This window comes from Alosa pseudoharengus, unplaced genomic scaffold (assembly GCF_046254945.1).
Source record: "Alosa pseudoharengus isolate Yale_2024_CS ecotype anadromous, Long Island Sound unplaced genomic scaffold, YU_APseudo_1.1 YU_APseudo_1.1_scf_12, whole genome shotgun sequence".
Classification (NCBI taxonomy): Eukaryota; Metazoa; Chordata; class Actinopteri; order Clupeiformes; family Clupeidae; genus Alosa; species Alosa pseudoharengus.
In genome coordinates, this window is record NW_027468587.1 from 37785181 (window position 1) to 37805961 (window position 20781).

Sequence of the window (20781 nt, forward strand, 5' to 3'; positions counted from 1 at the left end):
AAGGCTTAAGTGTTTTTTTTATTTTATTTATTATTTATTTATTATTTAACAGGTAGGCATAGTTTTTTTTTTTCATTATTATTTATTTTTTTCCGTTTAGCGTATCTTTGAAAGTAGGCTACATATCTGTTGGGTAGAAGATAGGCTATGTTTCTTTAAGCCTATTTCAAAATACTGAATAACGTTGGACTTTTATTTTGAAAGTTGACGGACAGTGGCCATATTGAAATTTTATTTGGCTCTGTTGCTTGTAGGCTAATAGTTGAAGTGGCTATGATAAGGAAAAAAACAAACCGAGGACTTCTAATGATTGCACATTCAAACCATATGGAAGAGGAGATGACATAAATTCACCCGTAAGTTGGCAAAACCGACCTGCTACAACCTGAACTGGGCCTGTCAGCTTGACATCATATAGCCTAAAAGTTAGCAGCACAGTTAACGTTAACCGAGAGCATAAACAGAAACACAGCGTTAGTTAGGGTAGCAGCTAGAATGTAGAGCAGACATGATGCTGGTCGCATTGATCTTTGTTCGCTCGTTAACATCAATTTCAAGTGCTCGCTCGAGTTTTGCTCTTTGAGAGCAATTTCCTTTCTGAAAATTATCGTTACACATACATAGTAGTCCAGTGGATAACCACCAGGAGTTAGGCTATTCACCATATGAGACTAGGCTACTCCGAACGCAGCTTTGGTTCGTCTTCATTCTTCGTCTGTTCATTTGGTTGGCGCAATATCGCCACCATTTGTTTTGGGTGTGAACTGTGAAGCATCATACGTTCAAAATAAATCATAAAAAAAAACCTTTTCCTCAACAGGGTAATTTAGGCAAATCAGCAGTTCCAGGTAATCTGAATTTCTAGGGTTAACCCTATGATATCCCCACTCATGGTGTCTCTCTGTCCAATTAGACAATTAAAGATGCCCTGCCACACAAAACCGTTTTTACTTGTATTAGACTGAGGTGATTTTAGTTTGATTTTCGATATTCGGATAAGTCTCCTTTTTTCAATACTTCGTAAGCCATGTGACCTAGTGACTCCAAACCAATGCAGAATAGTTATCCTATATGGGACTCATCAGACACACCTCTTATAGCCACTGTATGCACACTATTGTAACAAACTGCAAAGTTGTCTCAGAATGGTTTTATTGGTTATGCACCAATACACACGAACGTCATTACACAGGCAACACAAGGGAGGTCAATTAAACAAGCACGATACACAAACAGGGTAGTCACATACAATACACGGGGTAAACACATGAGGTACAACATAAAGAAAGACTATACCAGCTAACACATACATGACAAGTTAAACGCAATTAGTCTCACTAAAACCAACATCAACATTACACACACACACTGCACAGCATTATGGGAGTTCAGTCATGAACCAGCTAGACTCAGTTCACTACACAGCCCCCGAGACTTAGTCTATGTCCCTTTGACTCAAGTCTTACCCCACGTCAGTCCATGAGCCTGGCTGGGACGCGACGCTGGCGTTGTGGGTGCCCCGCTGTCGCGGCGGTGACTTCCGGGGACGGCTGCACGGTGACCGGTGTTAGAGCCAGAGGTGGGACCAAGTCATTGTTTGGCAAGTCACAAGTAAGTCCCAAGTCTTAGCAGTCAAGTCCAAGTCAAGTCCCAAGTAAAGACAGAGAAGGGCAAGTCGAGTCCAAGTCCAAGTCACATCAAAGTCGAGTCCAAGTCCAAGTCCCAATCTTTTTCAAGTCCTGAACAAGTCATCAGGTACTCTTCACTTAATAATGCCATTATTAGACTATCGGTCATCATTTTAACACATCAATCTAATCTACAGTATTTTTTTTTATAAATACAGATTAAAATATGTTCAATGTTTCTGTCTTGAAATCTTTTACGATATATGCGCATACCTGTGTAATATACGCATGAGCATACCTGTGTAATCTGTACAAAACGGATAGCTACATGATACTCAGCACAACTGCAAATACTGTATATATTGTTTTTCCAAATTGTGGCGTCCACTGTGGATGAGTAATAAATTTGACTGACGGCATATCACTGCGCTAGGCCACATATTTGCCTGCAAGCTATTTATTAGGCTGTCTGCCAGTGGCCACCCATAAGGGAAGCCAAGGTCATGGTTAATGATTACAATAAAAGGTGACGAGAAGAATTGTCACATAGGCTACATTAGCAAATTGTTGCGGTTAAATATTTTATGTTTTTATTGGGGGTGTTAAACATTTAAAAAATAACTAATTAATCTCATATTTTGAAATGAATTAATCTAGATTAATTGCGATTAAAAAGTATATTTTCTCCCTAAAGACTAAAACTTCTTATATGGCATATTAAATAAATACAGCATAAATCACAAAATTACTGAGTAACCACAAAGGTAAAAGTAAAACATTTCTATATTATTTAAATGATAATAATGACACAGTAATTTTGTTTTAAAGTATTCATTTCTTAAATACTACACATGTGATGCTGTTTAACTCATTTGTAAATGGTGCACTGTCACTTTAAGCCCATTGTGTGCCACTGTCCACACGTTATCCTAATGATCTTTTTTTACCAGCTCCATTCAAATATAGCTATGGCTAGTCCACAAACTAACATTTTGTGCCACATGTATAGCACAATATTAACAAAGATAAGCATGATATTAAGTTGGCACAAACAGCTTTCATTCCTTTGGAAATAAAAGCACGTAATGGCATGATGCTTGCTAGACATTTTCTGTTTGCAATTAAAAGTGAATTATGAGCCTGGTAGCCAGTAGCCACCTAGCTAAGTGGAATGCGTTTCAATCGGCATAATATCATGTGCTTAATGTAAACGAATTATTGAAGACTTCAAGACTCACCAGTTCCATTACACAAAGACAAAGACAACTTTTCATATCCTTGTCCAGTTTACAAATCACAGTGAGTGCAGCCTATGTCAAAGTGCCCTGGCTCTCAGTTTATAACAGTAGTGAGAACTGGATAAATCCGCAATTTCCTCTAATCTCGTCTTTGTTGCCTTCATGATTTCCTTTTACACGTTTCTTATATTAAAGGAGATATCACTCATCATCAACGATGACAAATCAGCTGAAACCTGCCACTCGTTTTCTCTCCCTTTCGTGCGCTCTGAGACGCTTTCTTTAATTAAATGGAGTAGGCTAGCATACGTTCAAGTTGGATCTTAATGGAGAGGACCCGAAAAGTATAATTTTTATGTAACATGCTGTTGGTGCAATTTGACATTGTAAACGTTCTCTGTGCTCTGCCCGTTTGTGTCCACTATGTGTTTTGTTTTTTTCGTCGCGGAAGTGAAAGCATCTCTGGGATGACTGGTCCACGATCAGGAAATGTATTTTTTGACTCGAGACATGTCAAGTCATTACAAGTCAAAGAGGCAAAGTCCGAGTCAAGTCTCGAGTGAATAGTATTCAAGTCCAAGTCGAGTCGCAAGTCATGCCGAATTTTGTCAAGTCGAGTCTGAAGTCATTAAAATCATGACTCGAGTCTGACTCGAGTCCAAGTCATGTGACTCGAGTCCACATGTCTGGTTAGAGCCACAGCTCCATTGTCACCAAGGTCCACAGAATCAGTGTCCAAGTCTCCACGACCCTCAGCTGAGGCCAGGGGTCGATACGGGGCCAGTCGATCACGGTGGAGAGCCACAACTCTCCGACGCTTGATCAGTCTCACGCGATAGACCACGTCAGACAGCTTCTCTAAGACATCGCACGGCCCGACCCACTGGCTAGTGAGCTTCGGGGAAATGCCTTTCTTTCTCTCCGGGCAGTACACCCAAACTTTATCGCCGGTTTGGAACTCCTGGCCGCGACAGCGCGTATCGTAAGCTCGCTTTTGACGTATTCCAGCTTCACTCATAGCCTGCCTGGCCAACTCGTGTACTCCTTTCAGTCTCTCGCGTAGCTGCTTGTAGTATTCCAGCCCTGGCTTACCTCCAATCTCCGCTTCCGGAGGCGAACCGAACACCAAGTCCACCGGCGTGCGCAGCTCTCGCCCGAACATCAGAGCTGCCGGCGTGCATTTCGTTGACTCTTGCACCGCTGTGCGATATGCCCAGAGCACCAGGGGCAAGTGTTAGTCCCAGTCCTTTTGTCGGCGGTCGGCCAATATGGCCAGCTGCACTGCTAGCGTCCGATTAAACCGCTCCACTAGCCTGTCGCTTTGTGGATGCAGAGGTGTCGTTCTCGTTTTCCGGATGCCCATGCGCTGGCAAACCTCAGCAAACACCTCCGCCTCGAAATTCCGCCCTTGGTCGCTGTGGAGCTCTTCCGGTGCCCCGAACCGGCAGAACATTTCAGTGACCAGTCTGTCCGCTGTCGTCTAGGCGCTCTGATCTGGCACTGCATACGCCTCCGGCCACTTAGTGAAATAGTCCATGGCTACGAGCACGTATCGATTTCCCCGCTCTGTGACTGGCAGTGGGCCCATGATATTGACGGCTACCCGCTCCATGGGAGCCCCGACTGCGTATTGCTATAGCAGGGCATGCGAGCGTCGCGTGGGGCCCTTCTTCGCTGTGCAGGCGTCACAGCAGTGAACATGCAGTTCAACGTCCAGCCTGCATCCTGGCCAATAGAAGTGGCTTCTCAGCCGACGAAGAGTTTTTGCAATGCCGAAATGAGCCGCCCCCACTGCCCCATGTACCTGTTCCAGTACACGGGCTCGTAATCCAGCAGGAACCAGCAACTGGAAAATGTCAGATTGTCTATCGGGGGCTCGCCAGTCTCTATACAACAGTCTTTGATGTGCTACTATTCCCGGCCACTGTGAATAAATCGCTTTGGTCTCTGGATCGAGTGCTGATACGTCAGTCCATGGCGGTCGCTGACCGGCTTCGATCCATGACCACACTCGGCCGAGCGTGGCGTCCTCCGATTGCGCCTTCCGGATCTCCTCCCTTGACATCACGTCCACCGGCGACTGCGCGTCCATGGCCGCAGCTGCCACTCTGCAGTGCAGCGTTGTGTCGTTGGGCTGTGGTGCGTTGCCTCCGGTCTCTCGATCACTGTAGCTGGTAGCGGAAGGCGGCGAGACGACCTCGGGGTGCTGCTGGCTAGCGTTGACTCTCTCGCTGGCGTGAAGCTGGCGAGCGGTGGCTCTCTTGATGGCGCGGCGCTGTCGAGCGCTGAGTCTCTCGCTGGCGTGCTGCTGGCGAGCATTGGTCCCCTCACTGGCGTGCTGTTGGCGAGCGTTGACAACAGCGACTCTCTCTCTGCCAGCGGTGATGCAGCCTGTAGCCGACAAGCGGGCTCCGGTTGAGCCGCGGCCAGGCTCCTCCTCCGGTGGCAGTGCTGGCACTGGTCTGCTGCACATGGACGCCTGGACAGGGCGTCCGCGTTGCCGTGAAGGCGACCCGCCCGGTGTCGAATCTCCATGTCGTAGTCCTGGAGCGCCTCCAGCCAGCGAGCCAGCCATGCATGGTCCGTTCTCAGCAGGAACCGTTTGCCGTAGAGGTAGGTTCAGAAATGGCGCACTGCCACCACCACAGCCAACAGTTCTCTGCGGGTCACGCAGTAGTTCTTCTCCACTCGGTCCAGTGAACGGCTGAAGTATGCGACCACCTGCTCGCCTGCTTGAGAGAGGACGGTGCCGACGCCCACGTCGCTGGCGTCGGTGTCCAGGATGAACGGCAGTTGAGGGTCAGGGAAAGCGAGCACTGGGGCCTCACATAGCGCCCTCCGCAGTCGCCGGAATGCCGCGTCGCACTCTCGCGTCCACTCGAAGAGCTGGCCTTTGTGCGTCAAATGATGCAGCGGGCTGGCGACTGTAGCAACGTCCCGGATGAAACGCCGGTAATATGACGCCAGGCCCAGGAAGCTCCGCAGCTCAGCACCATCGCGCGGAACAGGCCAACGTCTCACCGTCTCCACCTTAGCTGGGTCGGTGGCCACTCCGGCGGCCCCCACGACATGGCCCAGGAATCCGGTTTGCCTCCGGAACAGGTGGCACTTTTTCGGGTGCAGTTTGAGCCCAGCACCCCGTATGGCGTCGAACACCTTTTCCAGATGTCCTATGGCACCGGTGAAGTCTGTTGCATGACACAGAATGTCGTCCAGGTAAACCACGCAGCATGTTCGTGGAATGCCCGCCAGGACACGCTCCATCAGCCACTTAAAGTTCGCTGGCCCGTTGCATAGGCCGACCGGAAGTACCCGGAACTGCCACAGCCCTTGCCCGATGGTAAACGCTGTCTTCGGCCGAGCTTCCGGGGCTAGCTCAATCTGCCAGTAGCCACTGCATAAGTCCAGCGAGCTAAACCAGCAGGAGCTGGCAATGCTGTCCAGCGCATCGTCAATGCGGGGGAGCGGGTAGGATTCTTTCCGGGTTACCTGGTTGAGGCGCCTGTAGTCAACACAGAACCGCCACGAGCCGTCCTTCTTCCGGACGAGTACAGCCGGCGCAGCCCAGGGACTACTGCTTGGCTCTATCACTCCTGCCGCGGCCATTTCCTTGATCCTTTCTTCAGCTGCTTGTCGTTTGGCGAACGGTAAGCGATGAGGCTGAAGTCGGATGGGCCGAGCATTTCCGGTGTCGATATCGTGTTGGACCAGGCTCATTCGGGTGCAGTCCTCATCTCTTGCAGCGAAGATGTCGGTGTACGCTGCTAGTAGTCTCCGCACCTGGCTACCCTGTGCTTCACTCAGCCCCTCACAGCTACGAGTGCATAGTTCATTTACGGCTTGCCTTGTCTCTAAAGAGGGCCGCGCTCTCTGAGCGGAGAGTGGTGTTTGCTCAACCCACTCTCTTGGCTCCTCCCTGGTGGACGTGAGCTGAGCAGTGGCGGCCTCAGCGAGCGGACCTGGATGAGACCTGTTGTTTTCGCGGGCTTGTGTGGGGAGGGGCGGAGTCTGGGATGACGAGTACTCTTTGCGAGTTCGCTTCCTGCGGACTTGTGTGGAGTGAGTTGGAGAGTTCTTCGTCGCGCCAGCTCTCCGCACTTCATGCTCTGTTTTCCCCGCCGTGTGCAACACTACGCTGCTCGTCCCCAAGTGTAGTGTGAACCGGGAAATGTCCACCACAGCCCCCCATTTCTCTAGCACGTCCAGGCCGAGAATGCAATCATCCTGAATGCTAGCCAACCAAAGCCGGCGGCTCGCCGTCTCACCGTTGATGCACACGCACACCACTTTTTGTCCATACAGTTCCGCTCGCTCTCCGATAACTGTTGTGATGCGCGTTTTTGTCTTTTCCCAGCCTCTGGGTCTGGCTACCAGCGTGCCGGGTAAGAGACCGGGGCGCACAAGCGAGATGGTGGAGCCAGTATCGATCAAGGCGCGACACCGAGTCCCATCTAGCGTGCAGTCCACATACAGTCCTCTGGTTTGGCCGAGCCGGCCCAGGCGTATGCAATCCATAGCCCCTCCCGCCGTGCCACCTTCTTCTAGTAACTGGGGCGCGAGCGTGAGGGGTGCCGGGGCTGGGCAGTACCACGCGATGTGTCCCGGCTCGCCACACTGATGGCATCCGTCTCCGCTGGCCGGCCTCTTCCACTCGCGTGGGCGCCGTTGTGGTGGCTGTGCCGTGGTCTGCCGCGTCACCTCCAGTTCCCCCCCGTCTTCCTCCATCGATGTCTGGCGTACGCAATGCCGCAACTCTGTTGTGCGGAAGATGTTTTCCACCCGTTCGGCTTCCGCGAGCGCCACAGACAGCGAGCTGGGGGCGCTCAGGTGAAGGTGTTCTTTTAGCCGCTCTGGGTGGATGCCTCGCACAAACGCTTCCAGTGCCATCTCTTCATGTAGACCCTGGCTGTACGTTGGGTAGCCCCGCCGAGCATACAGCTGCAGGTCAGCCGCGAACTTGCCCAGTCTCTCGTCCTTGTGTCGCCGTCTGGAAGCGAGTTGTTCTTTGGCATCGCTGATGAAGATTCTCTGGCCGAATCGTCGTTGCAGAGCTGCTTCGATTGCGGTCCAGCTTACTTGCTCCGCCGGTGGCAGGTCTTCTAATACTTGTAGCGCTTCCCCCTCCAGAGCCAACGCCACCTGTACGCCCGTTCTCTCCGCCGACCAGCCATTCAGCTCGGCTGCCAGCCGGACCTGTACCAGGTATGTCGCCAGCGGCCTTTCGCCATTGTAGTGGGGCAACTTTACGCTGGGGCGCCCTTCTACCGCCGCCGTCGCACCAAGGACTGGCCGGTTTCCATCGCTCCCGTGTGGAGCGGGTTCAAGTGGCGGGATGCTGCCATCAGCCCGGTTCGTTTCCTCCTGTGGCCGGGGGCGGGTCTCTTCGTCACGGTCACGCTGCAGGCTGGCTCCGTCTGCTGGGCCCAGCAGGTGGCCATGGGCGAGTGCGCTGTCGAAGAGCCGTCTTGGCAGGAAACTCATCATCGCCAGGTAATCAGTTGCAGCTTTCTCCTCCCGTCCAGTAGGGGTCGTCATCCCACTTCTGACACCAATGTAACAAACTGCGAAGTTGTCTCAGAATGGTTTTATTGGTTATGCACCAAAACACACGAACGTCATTACACAGGCAACACAAGGGAGGTCAATTAAACAAGCACGATACACAAACAGGGTAGTCACATACAATACACGGAGTAAACACATGAGGTACAACATAAAGAAAGACTATACCAGCTAACACATACATGACAAGGTAAATGCAATTAGTCTCACTAAAACCAACATCCACATTACACACACACACACACTGCACAGCATTATGGGAGTTCAGTCATGAACCAGCTAGGCTCAGTTCACTACAGTATTTTATATGATTATTTTAAAGAAAATACATTATTTCCTATAAGGAACAGTCTCCTTTTTTCAATACCCCCCAAGGCATGTGACAATGACACCAAACCAATGCAGAATAGAATAAATATTAAGACGGGCCATCTGTTTGTACACTGCCTGCAAACACTGGGTGAAACCTAGGTGAAACCGGCCGCAATAAATAAATTTGAATATCTGTCGAATATCCGAATATCGTCCGAATTAGTCTAGCTCTGTGTATAGGATGGCTGAATGTCAAGGGGCGTGTGCGCTATGCACAAATAGAACTTCAACAATGCATTTTGCCCAAGAACTCAGTGGGCAAAATTGAGTTGAGGATTATGGCTTCAGTTTATTTTTTGGAACAATGCCACAAGCTTTGCAAAAAGGTTGCTGTTGAAGCCTGGAGCAGTAGGCTACCATCGCGGCAGTCTACAGCCGTAAGTAAAACGTTATTGTCAACTCCAGTGTTGCCAACTTAGCGACTTTGTCGCCATATTTAGCGAGATTTCAGATCCCCCAAGCGACTTTTTTCTAAAAAGCGACTAGCGACAAATTTAGCTACTTTTTCTGGCGTTCTTGGAGACTATTTGAGACTCTGATGTGATGGCATGTAATGTCATTTTCGTCGCGATGGATTGACCGTAGGTCAGAAAAGTGGAAAGAAGATTAGCTTCAAGGCTAGAAGCTATAACTTTTTTGTTTTGTTTTACCATGACTGTTTTTGAAGATGATCATGTGTGGTAGTTTCAACATTAACACGACTTGATATCATTTGTGAGGATGATATTAATAATAATACATAAATAAATGTTTAACTTTGATGACTTTGAAGACGAAGGAAGTGTGAGAAGAATTTCTGTGTATCTATCATATGAGTTACAAGATTCAGTTCGATGGCTAACGTCACGAAGTTAAGTGCGAGTCTGCGCAGTACTGGGGGGACCAACTGAAAAATGACTCAGTGCCCTCCCATTGAGAACGAAGGAGTCTGTTCGTCTATTTCTTTTACTGTCTATGGTTTTATGCCTATTTGGACAAGGCTAGCTCTCGCTAGCCAAGCTAAGTTCATGCAATGAAGCTAAAATTAGTTGATAACAGCTACCATCGCAGCAGTCTACGACAAGTGCCCATTCCATAAGTAAAACGTTATTGTAAACTCAAGGAAGTGTTATTAGGTTTAATGCACTCGCAAGCCTAGCAGGTTTTATGCCCATTTGGACAATGCTAGCACTCGCTAGCCAAGCTAAATTAGTTGATAACAGCTGTCATGTTATGGAGGAAACCGACTAGCTGTTAGCCAATCAGAGTCAAGCAACTTAGCTCGTTGAATATTAATGAGAACTGGCACAAATGGAGCTGAGTCTTCCTGCAGGCTTTCTATACCACGCTAGAATGGCTTTAAACAAGGTAACCAAGGCATGTTTTCCACAAAATGTTTTACAGAATCCATGGTAGAACTTCAGACATTACCACAAAGTAATGAAATACGTGTTAATTTAAATACGAAATAATTTGACCAGCCCTAACTTGTAGGCCTACTAGCCTACTAAACAATGTCAATACGCCTGAAAAGATTTTTGCAAGATATTTTCATGACAGAAAGAACAGGCATGACCAAGTCTGAGAATGGCACTCTTCTCTTGTGTGTTTTATAAGTTTGATGTGGTAGCAGTTTTGCTTACCTAAGAATAATTCAACCAGTGGCGGCTGCTCTGAGACTCTAAAATATATCTCTAAAAAGCTTGTAATTGAAATGTACAGGTGCAGCTAAAAAAAAATAGAATATTGTGGAAAAGTTCATTTTTTCCATAATCAAAAAGTGAAACCTTCATATATTCTAGATTCATTACACATAAAGTAAAATATTTCATGTATTTTGTGTTTTAATCTTGATGATAATGGCTGACAGCTCATCGAAATCAAAAATCCACTATATAAAAATATTAGAATAAACAATTTATAACACAGACGGTTTCTTGAGCCTTTCTCTGGATCAGTAGCCTATACACAACCACAATCATAGGAAACACTAAAGACTTGACAGTTGTCCAGAAGACACTCAATGTAAGAAGTGTCTTACCTGTGGTAAGAAGAAAACTGTACCGTTGTGTAGTGGTCCAAAGTCCTCTTTTCAGATGAAAGTAAATTTTGCATTTCATTTGGAAATATAAGTCAATGCAGTTGTATACCAGGATATTTTAGAGCACATCATGCTTCCAGCTGCTGAAAACCTTTATGGAGATGCTAATTTCCTTTCCCAGCATGACTTGGCATCTGCTCACAGTGCCAACACTACTAGTAACTGGTTTGCTGACCATAGTATTGGGTCATTCCACTTCAATTCAACCAGGACCCACACACTTAGGTCTCAAAAAATTCTGAAAAAATTACCAGCTGTGTTACCCAGGAGACAAATTGCTTTTATGTAAGATCAATACTTTCCAAGATACAGCCAGTTTTACAGGGGGAGGGGGGTGTCGATTTTGTTCTTTCGGCCTCTTTTTTTTGTCAAAGTTCACAAGCCCCATAGTGCAAGAACTAAACCATGTAGGAGGCTCAAATTTTGCATGCTGGTACATAGGAATAATATATAGCAAAATCATCACGTTTGGTCTGGATGATCCTACATGGTCATAGCTGTCCCTCAAAGTTGATAAAAATTTTATTGGAGTTTTTGGCTGGGCTCTGTTTAGGCCTTCAGAAGACATTTGTACTCAACATAGGATCTTGATTTATGTTCCTTATTGAGATAAGTAGAAACACCAGTGTTTCCCATACATTGACTTATTTGTGGCGGCCCACCACAATATCTTCCAGGTTGTGCTAAATTGTGCTTAAATCTAGTTAGCATCATAACCACGCTGCGCTAATTTGTTAAAAACTGCTGCATTAAAGTTAATTCTGCAAACATACCACCACAAATAGAATTCAATTCTGTGGGAAACACAGAACACTTTCACAAAAAGAAATGAACAGAAAATAAATTCCTTCAGGGTCTGAACAGCAGACCTCAAAATAATTTTGGTTCTCATTTTCAGAGCACCCAAACACCTTGTGGGAATATACAAAGATTTTTTTTATATATTGTTCTTTCTTCTCCATGATCCCTTCTTTTTAAAAACACCAATTTGACTTGTCTTATGCAAATCTTTCTTTGTATTTTCCACCCTGAACATGTTCAAAATGCACCATTGAGTTCAATATGTTTTATATAGAGTTACCACAGTCCCACCTGGTTGTATAGAGTAACCACCATCTATTCATGGGGAACACATGATTGGCACAATATATTCAAACACACCACATGATTGGCACAATGTATTCACGTGTCGACTTTTTTGCCTGAAGACAACTGCCATATTGCCGTTACAAACTAACCCCATGCATTTCTATGGAAGATTTTTTGAGTGCTGTGTCTCATTAGAAAGTCTCTGCCTGAACCCTATGGAGAGTATGGGGCATTGTCAAGAGGAAAATGAGAGACACCAGACCCAACGATACAGACGAGCTTAAGGTCGCTATCAAAGGAACCTAGGCTTCCATAACACCTCAGCAGTGCCACAGGCAAATTACCTCCTTGCCACATCACATTGATACGGAAATGTATGTAAAAGGACGACCGACGTATTGAGTGTGTAAATTAACTATTTCAGATTAGTCAGATTAGTTAATTACTTTTCAGAAGATACAGGAAATATCTCACTTAATGTAATGAATCTAGAATATAAGAAAGTTTCATTATTTTAAATAAATTATGAGGAAAAAAAAAAAACTTTTCCATGCCTGGCATATGATCTGGCAGAGTGAACTCCTAATGAGGCCTTTTTTTTTGCCTAGGTTGTATGGAATCTTTTCTTTTTGTGTAATTAAAACAAAACAGTGTATCAAAGCCGACAGTGCAAACATATCCTTAGAATTATTTCTTAAATTCTGTCATTGTTTGCTTTTGTTATTTTTGCAGAGGCAGTTGCAACAGTTTACCGTAGAGGAACAAACCAGCAGCTGATATCTCTTCAACCCCAAGTCCATTAGGCAGGTGCTGATTAACCAGATGGATACACAAGATGGTGATCCAGCAGCTGAACAAGATGGAGGAATGTGAGTGATTATTGTTTTATTCTATTGTCAGATGGGGGATACAGCAGAGAGACAAGTTGTACGTTTTTGCGGAATGCGCTTCAAGTAGGTGGCTGTCAGATACATCATACATCACCCCAGTATACATTTTGGTTGTAAAAGCTGCGGTTTTAGAGTGCCTGTTTCTTTCTAACTTTTGCTAAATGTAAGGCAAAAAATGCTAATACATTTTATAGAAATACTACTCTCTTGGAGTTAGCTCTTATTTTTTCGAGTTGAGGTTCACACCACATTACATGCTGTATGTCTTGCTGAAATATGGCCGGGTCTTTTCCCTTCACATAGGAAGCCCTAGGTCTACGTGATTGGTCTAACTCATAAACTCTAAATCTGCGCTGCCTGTGTAAACAAAATATATAGAAATATACTACTGTCAGAGACTTTATTAACAAGAATGGACGGCATGCAGAACGCACTCTGCTCCAGTCTGGACCCAAATGGATGGTGAACAGCCTTGTGCAATGGCATAACGTCTGCTACGCAAACAATATATCACTTTCTGTTGTAATTTGCCTGAATGCAGGCCTATACTACACACAAATACAACTCGATAATGTTAGAGCTAGTTAAACTTCTCCATCGTTTCAGTTTCATTTGCCCTGTCCCTGATCTCTGATAATTAATCTCTATCATTTAAGGGTCTGGGACATGGACAAGCAGTTTAATAAATAGCCTATATTAGGTAGGAGATCGAGTTTTGCCATGTTAAACCTATGGAGACTGACGGGCTGTGGGTCGTAAAAGGTACTTATTTGGATTTGCAGTGGCCTAACCCATAGTGAAATAACATTTTGCACGGTAGAAACATGATATAAATGGGAACACTTACTGTTATAGCTATATAAATAGCAAAATCATCCATATGCATGATATTTCCATAACCGCGAGATAAAACCTTTTGAAAGTACTATTTATGATTTGTTGTAAAATATTGAAGTTGAGGGAAGTTTAGGCTTAAACTGCTGGCTTCATTCGTCCATCATGCCTGTTTCATTCGTCCCGACCGAGGAATTAAACATTATGCACGTCCCACTTTTGCTGAAATAATTCCTGAACGGCTGAAAATGCAACTGTATTTGGCAGAGGACAGATGTAAGTTGCTATTGACAAAATATTAGATTTCTGTGTTGCACGATCTCTTGGTAAATTAACTTTAAGTTAGTCCCTCGTTTCTTGAGTGCAGTAGCCTACTAGGCTGAGCGAGTGGAGGAAGAAACTACTGCACGTAAGAAACGAGAGACTAACTTAAAGTTATGTAGGCCTACAACACACAAATGTTGCTTACATGCATTCTGACTGTCATAATACAAATCATAAATTCCGAAAAATGCGTAACTAATGGCATAAACGTGAAGAATCCCCCAAATTATCAGACGTAATTACAAACACTTCAGGACAACGGACAGTTTTCTCGTTTCTCCAATTTAGTGCAATAGCCTACTGCTAGTCAGAACACTTAGATGACACCATGTTCATAACATGTAACTTAGCGTACTATGACACGGCAACAATTCCACTAAAATGCCAGATGTTATTTATTATTTCGGTGACCATAAAATCAAACATCGATGAGCTTTCAAGAATAAATCCAATTTCCAAACAGATCTGATGACTAACGTTAGGCTACTGTTAACCAGTATGCTTGCTTGCTCTATCACATCTGTTTTTCACAGCAAAAAAAAGCAAAACGTGTGCAGCATCAGGATTTGCTTGAAGTGACAGTAGACAGTGAGGGTCATTCAAATAATTCCAAAATGAAGGCTAATTTACTCGCATTTGGCGAGGCCAGTAGCAAGTGACGACACTATAAACACCGTCGCTGTGCTTACGTCACTCCTTATGTGCTCCTACCAGTTACTATGGCCACTTGGCCAGTCAAAATGGAAATGGGTTTTGGGGGAGAGTAGTTAGTAGAACTGATTTCGAAATGGACTGTTAACTAAGTTCCTGTAACTACTGTAACTTGGTCCGAAAGGGACTAATGCCTTCAGTTCTTCAGCCATCTGAGGAAAGCCTGAATTTCCACTACACCAGTTTCTACAGGTGTGGAGTCCATCCGCAGAGTGTATTATATTCTGGTATGGCAGCTGTACAGCATGGTACAAGAGAGCAGGGGCGGTGCCAGGGGGAGCTAGGGGGCGCTATAGCTTCCCTTGGATTAGCCATAGCACCCCCAATAGCACCCCCAAGAAAATAATGGTTTATATCTATTTTAAAAATATTTTTAAGACACTTACACTCATTTTTTGTGTAGACAGACGCATAAATACACTGGACATACAACTGTGTTCTGTTCCCAGAGCAGTTCCCATTTTTCTCTGTCTATGATCTGCAGCATTAGAGCCTCCTGGACAAGGAGATTGCTGGTCCGTGGGTAATTTGCACAATTGAATAGTATTATGGAACCACGGACCGAAAGAAAAAGAAACAAAAACATTTTCAGATTAGGAAATATTTATTAATTTAGTGTTATTAAATAAAGAGGCAACACGTTAGGGGGTAGTGTGAGTGCGTGCTGCGCATGTGAAACTGAACCACTGGAGATAACGTGGATAGAAGCAGCAAAAAACGTTATTTAAAACACCGAACAAAGCGGCTTCTTGCTGTCCATGACACCAGCATAGAGACGGGCTAGTCCAATCCAAAAGAATGGAAATAACAGGTCTTTGAATTGACACTAGTTAAGCTGGTATATGCAGCACAAATATATTCCCTTTGCAGTGTTTTATGTTTTATTGAGGTAGGCTTCAAAAGTTTATTTTGAATTTGAGCATAGCTAGTTCTGTGTTATCTGTCTTTTACATTTCCTTACAAAATATATAGGCTATTAGGCTTATCATGCATTAATAGCCCAGTAATACAGACATGGGTCACACCTAGTCTACTCGAAATTAGGCTGTTGTAAGTTAAAAGTTTAATGGGCATAAACCACGAGGTAAATGTCGTAGCAAATTTATGGTGAGGACACTGCATTTAAACATTTATTTTACTCTTGCTGGAGTGAACGCAGAACATGGGTTATTGTGCAAACAAATGAATGAGGGGGATGATCTGCATCTCCTTTCGCCAAAACTATGGTTTTGCTAACCCATTCGCACAAAACATAATTTCTGAAAGGTTCTCTCCATTAGTGTCAAGCAGTGAAGTGATAGCCCATTGCAGGTAGGCTTATAAGCAATGTTTCACCTGAGTCAGACAGAAGATGGGCGCTGCTTTCTGTTGTTCTGTTGTTTCTGTTCTGTTGTTCTTTCTGCCAACGTAATAACAACATTTCCCACCAACGTTTGAAGGACGTTATTACGTTGTTGGGAAGTTCAAAGCGTTATAACATTAACTTCCCATCAATGTAATAAATCACTGATTTAGTGATATTATATCTGTTTTATCAGTTGTAAGTGTATAGTTGTCAACAATTGTCACCATGTAAACCATCTCATGACCATAAAACATGGACCCCCTCACATTTACCACTTACTTATACCTCTACTTATTATTCATCACCTTTACCAGGAGCCAAGCCAAGCTACATGGACACATGGATTTTGTTATTGTTATTACTTGTCTCAAGTAAAGTATGTAAGAAAGTGATTATATCGATAGCAAATGTCATTATAGTGTTATGATTCATCATCCAGAAGAAATAATATTTTCTGATTGGCTGGTAGGGTCTATGAAGTGGTAAAAATGTTAATCACCATTCCATATCAATGCTGTTTTGAATGGTAACTATATAACAACCAGAGATTTAACCTGGAAGCAGGCTTCACAACAATGGAATTAACCCTAAACAAGCTACCCACAGTGTACACAGTGCCAACTGGAGAATAAGTGAAATGGTGGCCTTCAAGGTGTCCCAATATACAGAATTAATGGACTCGGTGGAGGAACCTCCACTCTGCTGGGAACTCTGCCTCTGCCTTGTCCATTACTTCTTTAAATTGGGGCACCTCAATTTATTAATAAAACAGAAGAGTAGAAACACTGCAGCTTTGCTGCTTGGCCCCCAGTAACACAATGAGTGCATTCACAGCTGCTTGGCCCCCAGAAAAAAAGATGATGAAAATAACTAAAGGTAGAAAGACAATGATATCCTGTGCAGTAATCTGCTTGGCCCACACTAAAGGTGTTGAACTACTGTATGTAAGGCAAAAACACAATGGATGCCTAATCAACTTTGCATAAAGAGTCTGGGACCTGTCCCTATAAACAGTCTCTGTCCCTATACTACATTTAAAATCTGTTTACTATACGGTTCTAGGGCTGCTACAAACTCAATTATGGCATTTATTTAAGTGAAATAATAACAAAATATGACCGCAAGCGGTGATTGTCGGGGTCCAAGCAGTGGTAAGAAGTGCGCTTTAGTAGAATGAAGGTGGGGGCTGTAGTGCCCCCTATTTACCGAATTGTTTGAAATTTTGTGTGCATCCAGAAGATGTAGTATTTATTATGTGTACCAAGTAAGTACCAAGATATAATATAGGTCAGTGGTACTCATGAGTTTAAAAAAAAAATGCATGCAAACTAAACTAAATTTAATTCGCAATAATGTCACGTTTTTACATGGCATAGGCCTAGGCAGTTGTTTGATTGCACGCATGTTTGCATTTTGCAAGGTCTATTTTCTTACGTCTGTCTGTCCCGCCTTCAACACTTTTACATACAGTATTGCCTTCAGCGCTGCGCAGCCTCAGGACAGCTCACTTCACTTGATCAGTTCTTGGCGAACGGTAGTGTCACACAAAGTTAGCTAAACTGCTAGAATGAACAACAAAAAACAAGCATCTTTAGCAGGTCACTGGCCAGAGTGTTTGAGTTGCGAGAGCCGCTGCAGAGATTTCTTACAGAAAAAAAGTCACCGTTAGCTGCACATTTTAGTTATGAGGACAAAGGAGGTGTCAAAACGACTGACTGAATGACGACTGTCTTTAAACTGGCAGATAAAGTAGCTGCATTTAAAGCCAAGCTTGATTTGTGGGGACGACGAGTGGCCCGGGGTGTATTTGATATGTTCCAAACAGTAGTGGGGGTTTTGGGAGAGACTGAGGCAGGGCCCTTTCTCTCGCAGCTGGTGCGCGATCACCTTGTTGCGCTTTCAAATGAGTTTGAGCGTTACTTCCCATCCTCCAAAGATCCACGGCAAACCAATGAGTGGGTCCGCAACCCATTTGTCAATATCCCGAGTCCTAACTTGTCAGCGCAGGAGGAAGAGCAGTTGATCGAAATTGTGTCTTAAGAGTGTGTATAAGGAAACCTCTCTGGCGGGTTTTTGGATCAAAACCAAAGCAGAATATCCCGAGATAGCCGTAAAAGCGCTGAAAACGTTTCCCACCACGTATCTATGCGAGGCCGGGTTTTCGGCAATGACTGCAACTAAGACCAAATTGCGCAATCGACTGGACATTTCAAACACACTGAGGGTATCACTGTCTTCCATCACCAGATGGAAGCTTCTTGTTGCAGGGAAACAAGCAGGGCTCCCACTGATTATATTCGTAATGCACGTTTAGTTCCCATGTTTTGTTCCCATATTTTAGCATGTTCACACTTATAGATGTAGCTTCAAGTTGTTTAATTTTCACTTCTTCAAGTACATAAATGGAGCTAATTCTTTTCAAGTAATGCATGCACAACACATATGGAACATGGAACCCCCGAACCCCACCCCCCCCGCCGGTACGTGAAAAAAAAAATAGGAATCAAACCGGTCCATGGTACATAAAAGGTTGGGGACCCCTGATATAGGTAATATAATCATTATAGGCCATGTCCCAAAACTGGATTGATGTGTAACTTTCAGATGGAGTGATGAATCAAAAAATTGTAAAACGCCAACCTATTCAGCTTGGTCTGAAGATGTCCGAATTTCGTAGGAATTGGATCAACGGTCAAGGAGGAGATAGATTAGTTTCACTCATACGCGTAGATTACGAGGGGACGGGGGGGGATATGTCCCCACCACTATTTATAATTTGAATTTTGTCCCCACCACTTATAAAAATGTGCAAACCAATTGCGACCGAAAAAATCCCCACATACCGAAATCATCGAGTCTAAACCATGCGATAGGCGCGCACAATGCGCAGTTAAGGTTTTTTAACATCCGCACCCACCCGACCCGTCAGGAGTGTCGATCCGCACCCACCCGACCCTCCAGTCATTTAATGCCTGCTAGAGTTGACTGTAGCTCGGAATGCAATCGGTTGCAATCCAGCGATAAAACAAAGCATGAACTCATGAGCGTCGGTCTGCCCTATATGTAGGCTATATCCTCTGATTGTAATGTTTACAGATATCTAGGCGATATTTGTAACATTTATTTTGTATTTGGCCTGTTATAAAATCATGTAGGCCTATTGAACAATTGAAACACATTGTGAACCCCAAAATTGGAGACATGCTATGCTGCAAATTTAAATCCGGATTACTCTGGAATGGCTAACTGTACAGGGGAGTGCTTTAAAATTTAATTAAAACTTTAAACTTTAATTACACCTTTGTGTTCGGTAAGGTCTGCTGTTTATTCTGATATATGGTTTGTCATGTGTTGAGGGAAAGTTCGCGAAGCCAAGATGAATAGGGAGACGGGCGCAGAAAATATGATTAAATTAAAGTTAGGCTACTTTTCTCGCGAACCGTTTACCACAACAACTAACACTAACATCGTTTAAAAGCTGAGAAAAAACTCTTTCGGTGATACATGTGATGAATAGGCTACTTCGCAAGTATTTCAGCAAATTTGGGTGGGACAGAAATACCTTTACAGAGCAGCAGATCTGGCCATATCGGCTCTTATGTACATTGATTTAAATGCATTATCGCGAACAAGACAGAAAAGAAAAAAGAAACCAATGAGCTTATGTCGCAATTTCCGATAGGCCTAGGCCTAGAGAAAAGACAGCTATTGGTAACCTAACAATTAGGATTTGCTTTGCCTACTCTGCTGTTTGGTTGTCCCAAACTTTGAGATGACCCATACTCGCATTAACTGAATCTTATCAACCCGAACTGCGATGTTCCAAACAGAGTGACAGGAGGCAATGCCTAATAATCGCACTGCCTACAGCATAACTGCTAACAGTGCGCCTAGGCCTACTGTTAAACACCTGAAAAAATATTAAGCTGCTGTTTTCTTTTCATGACGAGCACTAGGCCTAAGTTTGAATGATTTATGACTGAATGGAACGTTGCGTTTTTAAGTGCCAGAACTGCTTATCACGTCGTGTGACAAAGTCTACACCAATCATCATCTTCTAATGTATCCTTATGTTGAGATGTCCATTCTCTTTGCCCTAGGCTATCATTTGTGCGTGAAGCATGTTTCAATTAAGACAGCACACAAGCTATTTTTATTGTTGTAATATTGAATGATTTCATGAATAAATTGTACGCACAGTGCGTAGGCTACAGGATTACGGCTGGCGGTGCGCCACTGACCAAGGCCACAGTAGCCTGTGAACCTCTGATTTTCAAAGGGGAATCACGGCCAACGCAGGGGGCAACTCTTCTCTTCAATTTCCCTTCCAAATTACTTTTTATTGTTTGAAGACATCTATCGCAAGAAACATTCTAAGCAACAGCAAAGCAAGTGCAAGCTAACCAAAGTGCAGTCGGTTCTCCCGTCATGGTTTTGGAAATCACACACCTGCTGCATCTGAAGGCCCACGCATAATAAGGCCTACGACTATCACTCTACACGCCCCTGTTGCACATCACATTAATAGCTGATCCTGCCTCCTGGCTCCCCAAAATGTCGCATCATGTGAACAGATCAGCAGGCCTGCAAATTTTCCCCTCGTTTTCAGACACACGTTGCGGCAAAAAGACGTCTCCTATTCCTGCAAATTTAGCGTGATCTCTGTGTGAAAAGGCCTTTTGTTGAAGCATATCCTACAGTGCAAATT

The 20781-nt window shown here is 44.5% G+C and overlaps 1 long non-coding RNA gene across 1 annotated transcript in view; it reads left to right on the forward strand.

Moving 5' to 3' along the window:
- Nucleotides 1-226: 226 nt before the first annotated feature.
- The window catches only part of LOC143119592 (uncharacterized), a 29231-nt gene continuing 8676 nt past the window's right edge, over nt 227-20781 (forward strand). Inside the window, exons 1-2 of the long non-coding RNA XR_012986304.1 lie at nt 227-356; nt 12702-12838. This is a non-coding gene — a long non-coding RNA (uncharacterized LOC143119592). The remainder of the gene's footprint in view (nt 357-12701; nt 12839-20781) is intronic.